Here is a 17,821-nt window from a genome sequence, read left to right on the forward strand (position 1 = left end):
ACTGGTGTGGCATTACTGGCTAACTGGGACACTGACTGATGCAGGGGTGAGCTGAAGAGTAATGTGCGAATGAAGTAGATGAACAAAGTTTTGTGCAAAAAAGAAAAAGAAAAAAAAGCTACGAAAACCAAATTTAACTTGATTGTTGGATTAAACATAAGTCCCGCCTCCGACAGGCAAATGACAAAACAAAGTTTAGACCAATCAGATGTCTGGATACGACCATGCCCATCGTATTTGCAGCTCAGAAAATATACCATGAAGTTTCTCATTCAGTTAACACCCAGCTGTGTCACTTCATTAAAGAAAAGAAAACAGTCAACGTTTAAGTGTGATGAAGGCTCTCATCCTGCAGCACTGTCCCTGCTTCACATGCTTTACACTTATTCCAAATGTTGTCCACTTATTAGGTTTTTATAAATCACTATGAAACTAACTAGACTCTCTCTGGTCGTCATGGAAACCACATTTGAAGCTTTAAAACAGCCTGACCAATCACATCAGAGGGAACATGGTTTGTTTGTTTTTAAACACAAACAAAGAGTTTGGAGTCTTTTCTAGAACAGAATCCTCGATTGAGACATCAAAGGAACGCTGAGGTCACAAAGCGCTCACAGTTCACTCCCAGCTTCATAACCACTTTGAGTAGCCCCTCGATCAGTCGCTATTTTCACAGCCAGTCGGTACTTTTACAAACCTTTAAAAAACTTTCAGTTCCTCGGTCAGTAGTTTCGACCTCTGTACGAAGTTTAACTGCAGCGATGGATGAACGCTTTTACAACGAAGCTCAAAATCAGGAGGAAACCTGCAGCAGCATGGAAGACTTCCAATACCAGTTTGAGTCAGAATTCGAGGAGGACAAAATGTCCCGGCTGATGGAAATAAACACTCACTTAACGGCGCAACTCAAAGATGCCGAGTACCAGCACAAAAAATGTTACGATAAATATGTAGCTGCAGAGAAGAAAGCTACACAGCTGAAGACCAAGCTGAAGAAGACTCGCTCCGATCTGCTCCAAGCTGAGAATAAAGCTGCAGCTTTGGAGAGCCAACTTGAGATGGTCAAACAGAAAGAGGAGCAGCAAAGCACCAACGCCACTGCTGAGGTTTCTGCAGCCAATCAGTGCTCCAAGACTGAAGACAAAGACGCCTCCGAGCTGAACCTGCAGCTGCAGACAGCTCATGAAGATCTGAACAAATTCACCCTCAAACATCAGTCCAGTAAAGACTTGAAGGAAGAGAAAGAGCACCAGCAGAAGGTCTGTGCTCTGAAGACGAGCATCCTGAGCTTCAGTGAGAAGCTGCAGCAGGATCAGACTGCTCTCATGAAGAAGGCCACACAAATGGATCCCTGCACCAGCCAGTCTGCTGAGGATGAAGAGGTGGAGAAGATGAACTTCCACCTGCAGAAGCTCCAAACTGATCTCCTGAACCAGGCCCTGAGTCTGAATACAGTCTGCAAGGAGAAGAAAGCTTCCAACCAATCCAAGTGGGTCAGAAGCCACCGGGAGCAGAGGCAGCAGGCTGACGAGCTGCACGAGACAGCAGCGAGTCAGACAGCTGCCGATGTGAAGAAAGACCTGCAGAGGATCAAAGAAGAGTCTCAGGCAGAGCTGGAAAGATCCCGCTCCTCCTTCACGGCCGACCTGGAGAGCCTCAAACTGGTCAACGCTCAGCTCGCTGCGGCCCAGAAAAATGCCAAAGACGAGCTGCAGCAGCGACAGAAGGAGTGGCAGGAAGAGAGGAGCTCCCTCTTAGACGCCATTCAGCTCCTCCACAAAAGCCTGAAGGAGAAGGAGGAGAAGTGGGCGGAGAGGGAGAGCTACATGGCCTACAGGATAGAAGAGCTGGAGAGCAAGATGGAGGAGATGTCAGAGAAAAAAGCAAAGAAGAAGAGAGGCTGGCTGAGACGAATGTTCACCTGCTCCAGCTCCAACTAACACGGCTGGCCTCCTGCTGGCTGCACTGAAACATGTGCATGTGAAGAAATCAATAAAAAAAATTAAACTAAATTAATGAATGCATTCATGTTTCATGTCTGTAGAGAAGTGTAGGCCACATTTACAGTCAACACTCCAGTCATTTTAATTCAACCCTCTCTTTCCTAGACTCTGTGAACTTGACCCTTGACCCCGACACAGCCCACAGACGTCTGGTTCTCTCTGAAGGCGACACAAAAGCTCCTCTTCAAGGGGCGGCGCAGCCTTACGTCGACACACCGCAGCGTTTCCACCTCTGGACCCAGGTGATGTGCCCGAGCCCGCTGTACGACCAGCGCTCTTACTGGGAGGTGGAGTGGTGGGAATGTTTGTCAGTGGGTCGACCGCTCATGTCCAGATTAAATTTAAATAAAAGGAAATATTGGGAAGATATATATATATATTTATTATTATTATTTTTTTTTTTACAGGCATGAGTTGTCCCTAAAAAATACTTCTTAGCAAAGTCGTGAAATCGATTTTAATTCGGTTAATTTCTCCAAAGAATTGTCGGCAACATTTTCACGTGTTACAATGAGCAAATGTAGCTAAAAGGCTCAGATTATGAGCTTTGAAAAGTTGACACTTAGCGTCTGTGTGTTAGCATACTGATGTTACTGTGAAGTTCAGTGTCTCAACAATCAAAGCTGCAGACTCAGATTTGTTTTGAACTGGTGTGGCATTACTGGCTAACTGGGACACTGACTGATGCAGGGGTGAGCTGAAGAGTAATGTGCGAATGAAGTAGATGAACAAAGTTTTGTGCAAAAAAAAAAAAAAAAAAACTACAGAAAACCAAATTTAACTTGATTGTTGGATTAAACATAAGTCCCGCCTCCGACAGGCAAATGACAAAACAAAGTTTAGACCAATCAGATTTCTGGATACGACCATGCCCATCGTATTTGCAGCTCAGAAAATATACCATGAAGTTTCTCATTCAGTTAACACCCAGCTGTGTCACTTCATTAAAGAAAAGAAAACAGTCAACGTTTAAGTGTGATGAAGGCTCTCATCCTGCAGCACTGTCCCTGCTTCACATGCTTTACACTTATTCCAAATGTTGTCCACTTATTAGGTTTTTATAAATCACTATGAAACTAACTAGACTCTCTCTGGTCGTCATGGAAACCACATTTGAAGCTTTAAAACAGCCTGACCAATCACATCAGAGGGAACATGGTTTGTTTGTTTTTAAACACAAAGAGTTTGGAGTCTTTTCTAGAACAGAATCCTCGATTGAGACATCAAAGGAACGCTGAGGTCACAAAGCGCTCACAGTTCACTCCCAGCTTCATAACCACTTTGAGTAGCCTCTCGATCAGTCGCTATTTTCACAGCTATTTTTACGAACCTTTAAAAACTTTCAGTTCCTCGGTCAGTAGTTTCGACCTCTGTACGAAGTTTAACTGCAGCGATGGATGAACGCTTTTACAACGAAGCTCAAAATCAGGAGGAAACCTGCAGCAGCATGGAAGACTTCGAATACCAGTTTGAGTCAGAATTCGAGGAGGACAAAATGTCCCGGCTGATGGAAATAAACACTCACTTAACGGCGCAACTCAAAGATGCCGAGTACCAGCACAAAAAATGTTACGATAAATATGTAGCTGCAGAGAAGAAAGCTACACAGCTGAAGACCAAGCTGAAGAAGACTCGCTCCGATCTGCTCCAAGCTGAGAATAAAGCTGCAGCTTTGGAGAGCCAACTTGAGATGGTCAAACAGAAAGAGGAGCAGCAAAGCACCAACGCCACTGCTGAGGTTTCTGCAGCCAATCAGTGCTCCAAGACTAAAGACAAAGACGCCTCCGAGCTGAACCTGCAGCTGCAGACAGCTCATGAAGATCTGGACAAATTCACTCTCAAACATCAGTCCAGTAAAGACTTGAAGGAAGAGAAAGAGCACCAGCAGAAGGTCTGTGCTCTGAAGACGAGCATCCTGAGCTTCAGTGAGAAGCTGCAGCAGGATCAGGCTGCTCTCATGAAGAAGGCCACACAAATGGATCCCTGCACCAGCCAGTCAGCTGAGGATGAAGAGGTGGAGAAGATGAACTTCCACCTGCAGAAGCTCCAAACTGATCTCCTGAACCAGGCCCTGAGTCTGAATACAGTCTGCAAGGAGAAGAAAGCTTCCAACCAATCCAAGTGGGTCAGAAGCCACCGGGAGCAGAGGCAGCAGGCTGACGAGCTGCACGAGACAGCAGCGAGTCAGACAGCTGCCGATGTGAAGAAAGACCTGCAGAGGATCAAAGAAGAGTCTCAGGCAGAGCTGGAAAGATCCCGCTCCTCCTTCACGGCCGACCTGGAGAGCCTCAAACTGGTCAACGCTCAGCTCGCTGCGGCCCAGAAAAATGCCAAAGATGAGCTGCAGCAGCGACAGAAGGAGTGGCAGGAAGAGAGGAGCTCCCTCTTAGACGCCATTCAGCTCCTCCACAAAAGCCTGAAGGAGAAGGAGGAGAAGTGGACGGAGAGGGAGAGCTACGTGGCCTACAGGATGGAAGAGCTGGAGAGCAAGATGGAGGAGATGTCAGAGAAAAAAGCAAAGAAGAAGAGAGGCTGGCTGAGACGAATGTTCACCTGCTCCAGCTCCAACTAACACGGCTGGCCTCCTGCTGGCTGCACTGAAACATGTGCATGTGAAGAAATCAATAAAAAAAAAAAACTAAATTAATGAATGCATTCATGTTTCATGTCTGTACAGAAGTGTAGGCCACATTTACAGTCAACACTCCAGTCATTTTAATTCAACCCTCTCTTTCCTAGACTCTGTGAACTTGACCCTTGACCCCGACACAGCCCACAGACGTCTGGTTCTCTCTGAAGGCGACACAAAAGCTCCTCTTCAAGGGGCGGCGCAGCCTTACGTCGACACACCGCGGCGTTTCCACGGCTGGACCCAGGTGATGTGCCCGAGCCTGGTGTACGACCAGCGCTCTTACTGGGAGGTGGAGTGGTGGGAATGTTTGTTAGTGGGTCGACCGCTCATGTCCAGATTAAATTTAAATAAAAGGATATATTGGGAAGATATATATATATATTTATCATTATTATTTTTTTTTTTACAGGCATGAGTTGTCCCTAAAAAATACTTCTTAGCAAAGTCGTGAAATCGATTTTAATTCGGTTAATTTCTCCAAAGAATTGTCGGCAACATATTCACGAGTTACAATGAGCAAATGTAGCTAAAAGGCTCAGATTATGAGCTTTGAAAAGTTGACACTTAGCGTCTGTGTGTTAGCATACTGATGTTATTGTGAAGTTCAGTGTCTCAACAATCAAAGCTGCAGACTCAGATTTGTTTTGAACTGGTGTGGCATTACTGGCTAACTGGGACACTGACTGATGCAGGGGTGAGCTGAAGAGTAATGTGCGAATGAAGTAGATGAACAAAGTTTTGTGCAAAAAAAAAAAAAAAAAACTACAGAAAACCAAATTTAACTTGATTGTTGGATTAAACATAAGTCCCGCCTCCGACAGGCAAATGACAAAACAAAGTTTAGACCAATCAGATTTCTGGATACGACCATGCCCATCGTATTTGCAGCTCAGAAAATATACCATGAAGTTTCTCATTCAGTTAACACCCAGCTGTGTCACTTCATTAAAGAAAAGAAAACAGTCAACGTTTAAGTGTGATGAAGGCTCTCATCCTGCAGCACTGTCCCTGCTTCACATGCTTTACACTTATTCCAAATGTTGTCCACTTATTAGGTTTTTATAAATCACTATGAAACTAACTAGACTCTCTCTGGTCGTCATGGAAACCACATTTGAAGCTTTAAAACAGCCTGACCAATCACATCAGAGGGAACATGGTTTGTTTGTTTTTAAACACAAAGAGTTTGGAGTCTTTTCTAGAACAGAATCCTCGATTGAGACATCAAAGGAACGCTGAGGTCACAAAGCGCTCACAGTTCACTCCCAGCTTCATAACCACTTTGAGTAGCCTCTCGATCAGTCGCTATTTTCACAGCTATTTTTACGAACCTTTAAAAACTTTCAGTTCCTCGGTCAGTAGTTTCGACCTCTGTACGAAGTTTAACTGCAGCGATGGATGAACGCTTTTACAACGAAGCTCAAAATCAGGAGGAAACCTGCAGCAGCATGGAAGACTTTGAATACCAGTTTGAGTCAGAATTCGAGGAGGACAAAATGTCCCGGCTGATGGAAATAAACACTCACTTAACGGCGCAACTCAAAGATGCCGAGTACCAGCACAAAAAATGTTACGATAAATATGTAGCTGCAGAGAAGAAAGCTACACAGCTGAAGACCAAGCTGAAGAAGACTCGCTCCGATCTGCTCCAAGCTGAGAATAAAGCTGCAGCTTTGGAGAGCCAACTTGAGATGGTCAAACAGAAAGAGGAGCAGCAAAGCACCAACGCCACTGCTGAGGTTTCTGCAGCCAATCAGTGCTCCAAGACTAAAGACAAAGACGCCTCCGAGCTGAACCTGCAGCTGCAGACAGCTCATGAAGATCTGGACAAATTCACTCTCAAACATCAGTCCAGTAAAGACTTGAAGGAAGAGAAAGAGCACCAGCAGAAGGTCTGTGCTCTGAAGACGAGCATCCTGAGCTTCAGTGAGAAGCTGCAGCAGGATCAGGCTGCTCTCATGAAGAAGGCCACACAAATGGATCCCTGCACCAGCCAGTCAGCTGAGGATGAAGAGGTGGAGAAGATGAACTTCCACCTGCAGAAGCTCCAAACTGATCTCCTGAACCAGGCCCTGAGTCTGAATACAGTCTGCAAGGAGAAGAAAGCTTCCAACCAATCCAAGTGGGTCAGAAGCCACCGGGAGCAGAGGCAGCAGGCTGACGAGCTGCACGAGACAGCAGCGAGTCAGACAGCTGCCGATGTGAAGAAAGACCTGCAGAGGATCAAAGAAGAGTCTCAGGCGGAGCTGGAAAGATCCCGCTCCTCCTTCACGGCCGATCTGGAGAGCCTCAAACTGGTCAACGCTCAGCTCGCTGCGGCCCAGAAAAATGCCAAAGACGAGCTGCAGCAGCGACAGAAGGAGTGGCAGGAAGAGAGGAGCTCCCTCTTAGACGCCATTCAGCTCCTCCACAAAAGCCTGAAGGAGAAGGAGGAGAAGTGGGCGGAGAGGGAGAGCTACATGGCCTACAGGATGGAAGAGCTGGAGAGCAAGATGGAGGAGATGTCAGAGAAAAAAGCAAAGAAGAAGAAGAGAGGCTGGCTGAGACGAATGTTCACCTGCTCCAGCTCCAACTAACACGGCTGGCCTCCTGCTGGCTGCACTGAAACATGTGCATGTGAAGAAATCAATAAAAAAAAAAAACTAAATTAATGAATGCATTCATGTTTCATGTCTGTACAGAAGTGTAGGCCACATTTACAGTCAACACTCCAGTCATTTTAATTCAACCCTCTCTTTCCTAGACTCTGTGAACTTGACCCTTGACCCCGACACAGCCCACAGACGTCTGGTTCTCTCTGAAGGCGACACAAAAGCTCCTCTTCAAGGGGCGGCGCAGCCTTATGTCGACACACCGCGGCGTTTCCACGGCTGGACCCAGGTGATGTGCCCGAGCCCGCTGTACGACCAGCGCTCTTACTGGGAGGTGGAGTGGTGGGAATGTTTGTTAGTGGGTCGACCGCTCATGTCCAGATTAAATTTAAATAAAAGGAAATATTGGGAAGCTATATATATATATTTATTATTATTTTTTTTTTTTTTACAGGCATGAGTTGTCCCTAAAAAATACTTCTTAGCAAAGTTGTGAAATCAATTTTAATTCGGTTAATTTCTCCAAAGAATTGTCGGCAACATTTTCACGTGTTACAATGAGCAAATGTAGCTAAAAGGCTCAGATTATGAGCTTTGAAAAGTTGACACTTAGCGTCTGTGTGTTAGCATACTGATGTTATTGTGAAGTTCAGTGTCTCAACAATCAAAGCTGTAGACTCAGATTTGTTTTGAACTGGTGTGGCATTACTGGCTAACTGGGACACTGACTGATGCAGGGGTGAGCTGAAGAGTAATGTGCGAATGAAGTAGATGAACAAAGTTTTGTGCAAAAAAAAAAAAAAAAAAAACTACAGAAAACCAAATTTAACTTGATTGTTGGATTAAACATAAGTCCCGCCTCCGACAGGCAAATGACAAAACAAAGTTTAGACCAATCAGATTTCTGGATACGACCATGCCCATCGTATTTGCAGCTCAGAAAATATACCATGAAGTTTCTCATTCAGTTAACACCCAGCTGTGTCACTTCATTAAAGAAAAGAAAACAGTCAACGTTTAAGTGTGATGAAGGCTCTCATCCTGCAGCACTGTCCCTGCTTCACATGCTTTACACTTATTCCAAATGTTGTCCACTTATTAGGTTTTTATAAATCACTATGAAACTAACTAGACTCTCTCTGGTCGTCATGGAAACCACATTTGAAGCTTTAAAACAGCCTGACCAATCACATCAGAGGGAACATGGTTTGTTTGTTTTTAAACACAAAGAGTTTGGAGTCTTTTCTAGAACAGAATCCTCGATTGAGACATCAAAGGAACGCTGAGGTCACAAAGCGCTCACAGTTCACTCCCAGCTTCATAACCACTTTGAGCAGCCTCTCGATCAGTCGCTATTTTCACAGCTATTTTTACGAACCTTTAAAAACTTTCAGTTCCTCGGTCAGTAGTTTCGACCTCTGTACGAAGTTTAACTGCAGCGATGGATGAACGCTTTTACAACGAAGCTCAAAATCAGGAGGAAACCTGCAGCAGCATGGAAGACTTCGAATACCAGTTTGAGTCAGAATTCGAGGAGGACAAAATGTCCCGGCTGATGGAAATAAACACTCACTTAACGGCGCAACTCAAAGATGCCGAGTACCAGCACAAAAAATGTTACGATAAATATGTAGCTGCAGAGAAGAAAGCTACACAGCTGAAGACCAAGCTGAAGAAGACTCGCTCCGATCTGCTCCAAGCTGAGAATAAAGCTGCAGCTTTGGAGAGCCAACTTGAGATGGTCAAACAGAAAGAGGAGCAGCAAAGCACCAACGCCACTGCTGAGGTTTCTGCAGCCAATCAGTGCTCCAAGACTGAAGACAAAGACGCCTCCGAGCTGAACCTGCAGCTGCAGACAGCTCATGAAGATCTGAACAAATTCACCCTCAAACATCAGTCCAGTAAAGACTTGAAGGAAGAGAAAGAGCACCAGCAGAAGGTCTGTGCTCTGAAGACGAGCATCCTGAGCTTCAGTGAGAAGCTGCAGCAGGATCAGACTGCTCTCATGAAGAAGGCCACACAAATGGATCCCTGCACCAGCCAGTCTGCTGAGGATGAAGAGGTGGAGAAGATGAACTTCCACCTGCAGAAGCTCCAAACTGATCTCCTGAACCAGGCCCTGAGTCTGAATACAGTCTGCAAGGAGAAGAAAGCTTCCAACCAATCCAAGTGGGTCAGAAGCCACCGGGAGCAGAGGCAGCAGGCTGACGAGCTGCACGAGACAGCAGCGAGTCAGACAGCTGCCGATGTGAAGAAAGACCTGCAGAGGATCAAAGAAGAGTCTCAGGAAGAGCTGGAAAGATCCCGCTCCTCCTTCACGGCCGACCTGGAGAGCCTCAAACTGGTCAACGCTCAGCTCGCTGCGGCCCAGAAAAATGCCAAAGATGAGCTGCAGCAGCGACAGAAGGAGTGGCAGGAAGAGAGGAGCTCCCTCTTAGACGCCATTCAGCTCCTCCACAAAAGCCTGAAGGAGAAGGAGGAGAAGTGGACGGAGAGGGAGAGCTACGTGGCCTACAGGATGGAAGAGCTGGAGAGCAAGATGGAGGAGATGTCAGAGAAAAAAGCAAAGAAGAAGAGAGGCTGGCTGAGACGAATGTTCACCTGCTCCAGCTCCAACTAACACGGCTGGCCTCCTGCTGGCTGCACTGAAACATGTGCATGTGAAGAAATCAATAAAAAAAAAAAACTAAATTAATGAATGCATTCATGTTTCATGTCTGTACAGAAGTGTAGGCCACATTTACAGTCAACACTCCAGTCATTTTAATTCAACCCTCTCTTTCCTAGACTCTGTGAACTTGACCCTTGACCCTTGACCCCGACACAGCCCACAGACGTCTGGTTCTCTCTGAAGGCGACACAAAAGCTCCTCTTCAAGGGGCGGCGCAGCCTTATGTCGACACACCGCGGCGTTTCCACGGCTGGACCCAGGTGATGTGCCCGAGCCCGCTGTACGACCAGCGCTCTTACTGGGAGGTGGAGTGGTGGGAATGTTTGTTAGTGGGTCGACCGCTCATGTCCAGATTAAATTTAAATAAAAGGAAATATTGGGAAGATATATATATATATTTATTATTATTATTTTTTTTTTACAGGCATGAGTTGTCCCTAAAAAATACTTCTTAGCAAAGTCGTGAAATCGATTTTAATTCGGTTAATTTCTCCAAAGAATTGTCGGCAACATTTTCACGTGTTACAATGAGCAAATGTAGCTAAAAGGCTCAGATTATGAGCTTTGAAAAGTTGACACTTAGCGTCTGTGTGTTAGCATACTGATGTTATTGTGAAGTTCAGTGTCTCAACAATCAAAGCTGTAGACTCAGATTTGTTTTGAACTGGTGTGGCATTACTGGCTAACTGGGACACTGACTGATGCAGGGGTGAGCTGAAGAGTAATGTGCGAATGAAGTAGATGAACAAAGTTTTGTGCAAAAAAAAAAAAAACTACCGAAAAACAAATTTAACTTGATTGTTGGATTAAACATAAGTCCCGCCTCCGACTGGGAAATGACAAAACAAAGTTTCAACCAATCAGATTTCTGGATACGACCATGCCCATCGTATTTGCAGCTCAGAAAATATACCATGAAGTTTCTCATTCAGTTAACACCCAGCTGTGTCACTTCATTAAAGAAAAGAAAACAGTCAACGTTTAAGTGTGATGAAGGCTCTCATCCTGCAGCACTGTCCCTGCTTCACATGCTTTACACTTATTCCAAATGTTGTCCACTTATTAGGTTTTTATAAATCACTATGAAACTAACAAGACTCTCTCAGGTCGTCATGGAAACCACATTTGAAGCTTTAAAACAGCCTGACCAATCACATCAGAGGGAACATGGTTTGTTTGTTTTTAAACACAAAGAGTTTGGAGTCTTTTCTAGAACAGAATCCTCGATTGAGACATCAAAGGAACGCTGAGGTCACAAAGCGCTCACAGTTCACTCCCAGCTTCATAACCACTTTGAGCAGCCTCTCGATCAGTCGCTATTTTCACAGCTATTTTTACGAACCTTTAAAAACTTTCAGTTCCTCGGTCAGTAGTTTCGACCTCTGTACGAAGTTTAACTGCAGCGATGGATGAACGCTTTTACAACGAAGCTCAAAATCAGGAGGAAACCTGCAGCAGCATGGAAGACTTCGAATACCAGTTTGAGTCAGAATTCGAGGAGGACAAAATGTCCCGGCTGATGGAAATAAACACTCACTTAACGGCGCAACTCAAAGATGCCGAGTACCAGCACAAAAAATGTTACGATAAATATGTAGCTGCAGAGAAGAAAGCTACACAGCTGAAGACCAAGCTGAAGAAGACTCGCTCCGATCTGCTCCAAGCTGAGAATAAAGCTGCAGCTTTGGAGAGCCAACTTGAGATGGTCAAACAGAAAGAGGAGCAGCAAAGCACCAACGCCACTGCTGAGGTTTCTGCAGCCAATCAGTGCTCCAAGACTGAAGACAAAGACGCCTCCGAGCTGAACCTGCAGCTGCAGACAGCTCATGAAGATCTGGACAAATTCACTCTCAAACATCAGTCCAGTAAAGACTTGAAGGAAGAGAAAGAGCACCAGCAGAAGGTCTGTACTCTGAAGACGAGCATCCTGAGCTTCAGTGAGAAGCTGCAGCAGGATCAGGCTGCTCTCATGAAGAAGGCCACACAAATGGATCCCTGCACCAGCCAGTCTGCTGAGGATGAAGAGGTGGAGAAGATGAACTTCCACCTGCAGAAGCTCCAAACTGATCTCCTGAACCAGGCCCTGAGTCTGAATACAGTCTGCAAGGAGAAGAAAGCTTCCAACCAATCCAAGTGGGTCAGAAGCCACCGGGAGCAGAGGCAGCAGGCTGACGAGCTGCACGAGACAGCAGCGAGTCAGACAGCTGCCGATGTGAAGAAAGACCTGCAGAGGATCAAAGAAGAGTCTCAGGCTGAGCTGGAAAGATCCCGCTCCTCCTTCACGGCCGACCTGGAGAGCCTCAAACTGGTCAACGCTCAGCTCGCTGCGGCCCAGAAAAATGCCAAAGATGAGCTGCAGCAGCGACAGAAGGAGTGGCAGGAAGAGAGGAGCTCCCTCTTAGACGCCATTCAGCTCCTCCACAAAAGCCTGAAGGAGAAGGAGGAGAAGTGGACGGAGAGGGAGAGCTACATGGCCTACAGGATGGAAGAGCTGGAGAGCAAGATGGAGGAGATGTCAGAGAAAAAAGCAAAGAAGAAGAGAGGCTGGCTGAGACGAATGTTCACCTGCTCCAGCTCCAACTAACACGGCTGGCCTCCTGCTGGCTGCACTGAAACATGTGCATGTGAAGAAATCAATAAAAAAAAAAACTAAATTAATGAATGCATTCATGTTTCATGTCTGTACAGAAGTGTAGGCCACATTTACAGTCAACACTCCAGTCATTTTAATTCAACCCTCTCTTTCCTAGACTCTGTGAACTTGACCCTTGACCCCGACACAGCCCACAGACGTCTGGTTCTCTCTGAAGGCGACAGAAGAGCTCCTCTTCAAGGGGCGGCGCAGCCTTACGTCGACACACCGCAGCGTTTCCACCTCTGGACCCAGGTGATGTGCCCGAGCCCGCTGTACGACCAGCGCTCTTACTGGGAGGTGGAGTGGAGAGGACGGGGCTCCTCCATCGGTGTAGCGTACGGGGCGTTGAGCAGGAAGGGCTCAGATGCAAGATCCGGGCTCGGCTACAACGCCCAGTCCTGGACCATGGAGCTGTCGGACACCTGCTGCTCTGCCATGCACGACAACGAGAAGAAGGACATACCGGTCACCTACTCCCCCCGCCTGGGGATCTACCTGGACCTGTCTGTGGGGACGCTGGCGTTCTACAGCGTGGCGGAAAACATGACACACCTTCACACCTTCCGCGCTAACTTCACCCAGCCGCTTTACGCCGCATTCGGGGTCGGCAGTGGAGTTGGCGTCGGTCTGGATTTTGCCCTCGGACAGTTCAGCTCCAGCTCTGACAGCATCAAGATCTGTCCGATGTGAAGGTCTACGTCATCGAAATGTTTGTTGGTGGGTCGACCGCTCATGTCCAGATTAAATAAAAATAAAAGGAAATATTGGGAAGATATGTTGTTTTTGTTGTTTTTTATCTTACAGGCATGAGTTGTCCCTAAAAATACTTGTTAGCAAAGTCGTGAAATCAATTTTAATTCGGTTAATTTCTCCAAAGAATTGTCGGCAACATTTTCACGTGTTACAATGAGCAAATGTAGCTAAAAGGCTCAGATTATGAGCTTTGAAAAGTTGACACTTAGCGTCTGTGTGTTAGCATACTGATGTTATTGTGAAGTTCAGTGTCTCAACAATCAAAGCTGTAGACTCAGATTTGTTTTGAACTGGTGTGGCATTACTGGCTAACTGGGACACTGACTGATGCAGGGGTGAGCTGAAGAGTAATGTGCGAATGAAGTAGATGAACAAAGTTTTGTGCAAAAAAAAAAAAAAAAAAACTACAGAAAACCAAATTTAACTTGATTGTTGGATTAAACATAAGTCCCGCCTCCGACAGGCAAATGATAAAACAAAGTTTAGACCAATCAGATTTCTGGATACGACCATGCCCATCGTATTTGCAGCTCAGAAAATATACCATGAAGTTTCTCATTCAGTTAACACCCAGCTGTGTCACTTCATTAAAGAAAAGAAAACAGTCAACGTTTAAGTGTGATGAAGGCTCTCATCCTGCAGCACTGTCCCTGCTTCACATGCTTTACACTTATTCCAAATGTTGTCCACTTATTAGGTTTTTATAAATCACTATGAAACTAACTAGACTCTCTCTGGTCGTCATGGAAACCACATTTGAAGCTTTAAAACAGCCTGACCAATCACATCAGAGGGAACATGGTTTGTTTGTTTTTAAACACAAACAAAGAGTTTGGAGTCTTTTCTAGAACAGAATCCTCGATTGAGACATCAAAGGAACGCTGAGGTCACAAAGCGCTCACAGTTCACTCCCAGCTTCATAACCACTTTGAGCAGCCTCTCGATCAGTCGCTATTTTCACAGCCAGTCGGTACTTTTACAAACCTTTAAAAAACTTTCAGTTCCTCGGTCAGTAGTTTCGACCTCTGTACGAAGTTTAACTGCAGCGATGGATGAACGCTTTTACAACGAAGCTCAAAATCAGGAGGAAACCTGCAGCAGCATGGAAGACTTCCAATACCAGTTTGAGTCAGAATTCGAGGAGGACAAAATGTCCCGGCTGATGGAAATAAACACTCACTTAACGGCGCAACTCAAAGATGCCGAGTACCAGCACAAAAAATGTTACGATAAATATGTAGCTGCAGAGAAGAAAGCTACACAGCTGAAGACCAAGCTGAAGAAGACTCGCTCCGATCTGCTCCAAGCTGAGAATAAAGCTGCAGCTTTGGAGAGCCAACTTGAGATGGTCAAACAGAAAGAGGAGCAGCAAAGCACCAACGCCACTGCTGAGGTTTCTGCAGCCAATCAGTGCTCCAAGACTGAAGACAAAGACGCCTCCGAGCTGAACCTGCAGCTGCAGACAGCTCATGAAGATCTGAACAAATTCACCCTCAAACATCAGTCCAGTAAAGACTTGAAGGAAGAGAAAGAGCACCAGCAGAAGGTCTGTGCTCTGAAGACGAGCATCCTGAGCTTCAGTGAGAAGCTGCAGCAGGATCAGACTGCTCTCATGAAGAAGGCCACACAAATGGATCCCTGCACCAGCCAGTCTGCTGAGGATGAAGAGGTGGAGAAGATGAACTTCCACCTGCAGAAGCTCCAAACTGATCTCCTGAACCAGGCCCTGAGTCTGAATACAGTCTGCAAGGAGAAGAAAGCTTCCAACCAATCCAAGTGGGTCAGAAGCCACCGGGAGCAGAGGCAGCAGGCTGACGAGCTGCACGAGACAGCAGCGAGTCAGACAGCTGCCGATGTGAAGAAAGACCTGCAGAGGATCAAAGAAGAGTCTCAGGCAGAGCTGGAAAGATCCCGCTCCTCCTTCACGGCCGACCTGGAGAGCCTCAAACTGGTCAACGCTCAGCTCGCTGCGGCCCAGAAAAATGCCAAAGACGAGCTGCAGCAGCGACAGAAGGAGTGGCAGGAAGAGAGGAGCTCCCTCTTAGACGCCATTCAGCTCCTCCACAAAAGCCTGAAGGAGAAGGAGGAGAAGTGGGCGGAGAGGGAGAGCTACATGGCCTACAGGATGGAAGAGCTGGAGAGCAAGATGGAGGAGATGTCAGAGAAAAAAGCAAAGAAGAAGAGAGGCTGGCTGAGACGAATGTTCACCTGCTCCAGCTCCAACTAACACGGCTGGCCTCCTGCTGGCTGCACTGAAACATGTGCATGTGAAGAAATCAATAAAAAAAATTAAACTAAATTAATGAATGCATTCATGTTTCATGTCTGTACAGAAGTGTAGGCCACATTTACAGTCAACACTCCAGTCATTTTAATTCAACCCTCTCTTTCCTAGACTCTGTGAACTTGACCCTTGACCCCGACACAGCCCACAGACGTCTGGTTCTCTCTGAAGGCGACACAAAAGCTCCTCTTCAAGGGGCGGCGCAGCCTTACGTCGACACACCGCGGCGTTTCCACGGCTGGACCCAGGTGATGTGCCCGAGCCCGCTGTACGACCAGCGCTCTTACTGGGAGGTGGAGTGGTGGGAATGTTTGTTAGTGGGTCGACCGCTCATGTCCAGATTAAATTTAAATAAAAGGAAATATTGGGAAGATATATATATATATTTATTATTATTATTTTTTTTTTTACAGGCATGAGTTGTCCCTAAAAAATACTTCTTAGCAAAGTCGTGAAATCGATTTTAATTCGGTTAATTTCTCCAAAGAATTGTCGGCAACATTTTCACGTGTTACAATGAGCAAATGTAGCTAAAAGGCTCAGATTATGAGCTTTGAAAAGTTGACACTTAGCGTCTGTGTGTTAGCATACTGATGTTACTGTGAAGTTCAGTGTCTCAACAATCAAAGCTGCAGACTCAGATTTGTTTTGAACTGGTGTGGCATTACTGGCTAACTGGGACACTGACTGATGCAGGGGTGAGCTGAAGAGTAATGTGCGAATGAAGTAGATGAACAAAGTTTTGTGCAAAAAAAAAAAAAAAAAAACTACAGAAAACCAAATTTAACTTGATTGTTGGATTAAACATAAGTCCCGCCTCCGACAGGCAAATGACAAAACAAAGTTTAGACCAATCAGATTTCTGGATACGACCATGCCCATCGTATTTGCAGCTCAGAAAATATACCATGAAGTTTCTCATTCAGTTAACACCCAGCTGTGTCACTTCATTAAAGAAAAGAAAACAGTCAACGTTTAAGTGTGATGAAGGCTCTCATCCTGCAGCACTGTCCCTGCTTCACATGCTTTACACTTATTCCAAATGTTGTCCACTTATTAGGTTTTTATAAATCACTATGAAACTAACTAGACTCTCTCTGGTCGTCATGGAAACCACATTTGAAGCTTTAAAACAGCCTGACCAATCACATCAGAGGGAACATGGTTTGTTTGTTTTTAAACACAAAGAGTTTGGAGTCTTTTCTAGAACAGAATCCTCGATTGAGACATCAAAGGAACGCTGAGGTCACAAAGCGCTCACAGTTCACTCCCAGCTTCATAACCACTTTGAGCAGCCTCTCGATCAGTCGCTATTTTCACAGCTATTTTTACGAACCTTTAAAAACTTTCAGTTCCTCGGTCAGTAGTTTCGACCTCTGTACGAAGTTTAACTGCAGCGATGGATGAACGCTTTTACAACGAAGCTCAAAATCAGGAGGAAACCTGCAGCAGCATGGAAGACTTCGAATACCAGTTTGAGTCAGAATTCGAGGAGGACAAAATGTCCCGGCTGATGGAAATAAACACTCACTTAACGGCGCAACTCAAAGATGCCGAGTACCAGCACAAAAAATGTTACGATAAATATGTAGCTGCAGAGAAGAAAGCTACACAGCTGAAGACCAAGCTGAAGAAGACTCGCTCCGATCTGCTCCAAGCTGAGAATAAAGCTGCAGCTTTGGAGAGCCAACTTGAGATGGTCAAACAGAAAGAGGAGCAGCAAAGCACCAACGCCACTGCTGAGGTTTCTGCAGCCAATCAGTGCTCCAAGACTGAAGACAAAGACGCCTCCGAGCTGAACCTGCAGCTGCAGACAGCTCATGAAGATCTGAACAAATTCACCCTCAAACATCAGTCCAGTAAAGACTTGAAGGAAGAGAAAGAGCACCAGCAGAAGGTCTGTACTCTGAAGACGAGCATCCTGAGCTTCAGTGAGAAGCTGCAGCAGGATCAGGCTGCTCTCATGAAGAAGGCCACACAAATGGATCCCTGCACCAGCCAGTCAGCTGAGGATGAAGAGGTGGAGAAGATGAACTTCCACCTGCAGAAGCTCCAAACTGATCTCCTGAACCAGGCCCTGAGTCTGAATACAGTCTGCAAGGAGAAGAAAGCTTCCAACCAATCCAAGTGGGTCAGAAGCCACCGGGAGCAGAGGCAGCAGGCTGACGAGCTGCACGAGACAGCAGCGAGTCAGACAGCTGCCGATGTGAAGAAAGACCTGCAGAGGATCAAAGAAGAGTCTCAGGAAGAGC

This window comes from Symphodus melops (genome assembly GCF_947650265.1).
Source record: "Symphodus melops genome assembly, chromosome: 23".
NCBI classification, from domain to species: Eukaryota; Metazoa; Chordata; class Actinopteri; order Labriformes; family Labridae; genus Symphodus; species Symphodus melops.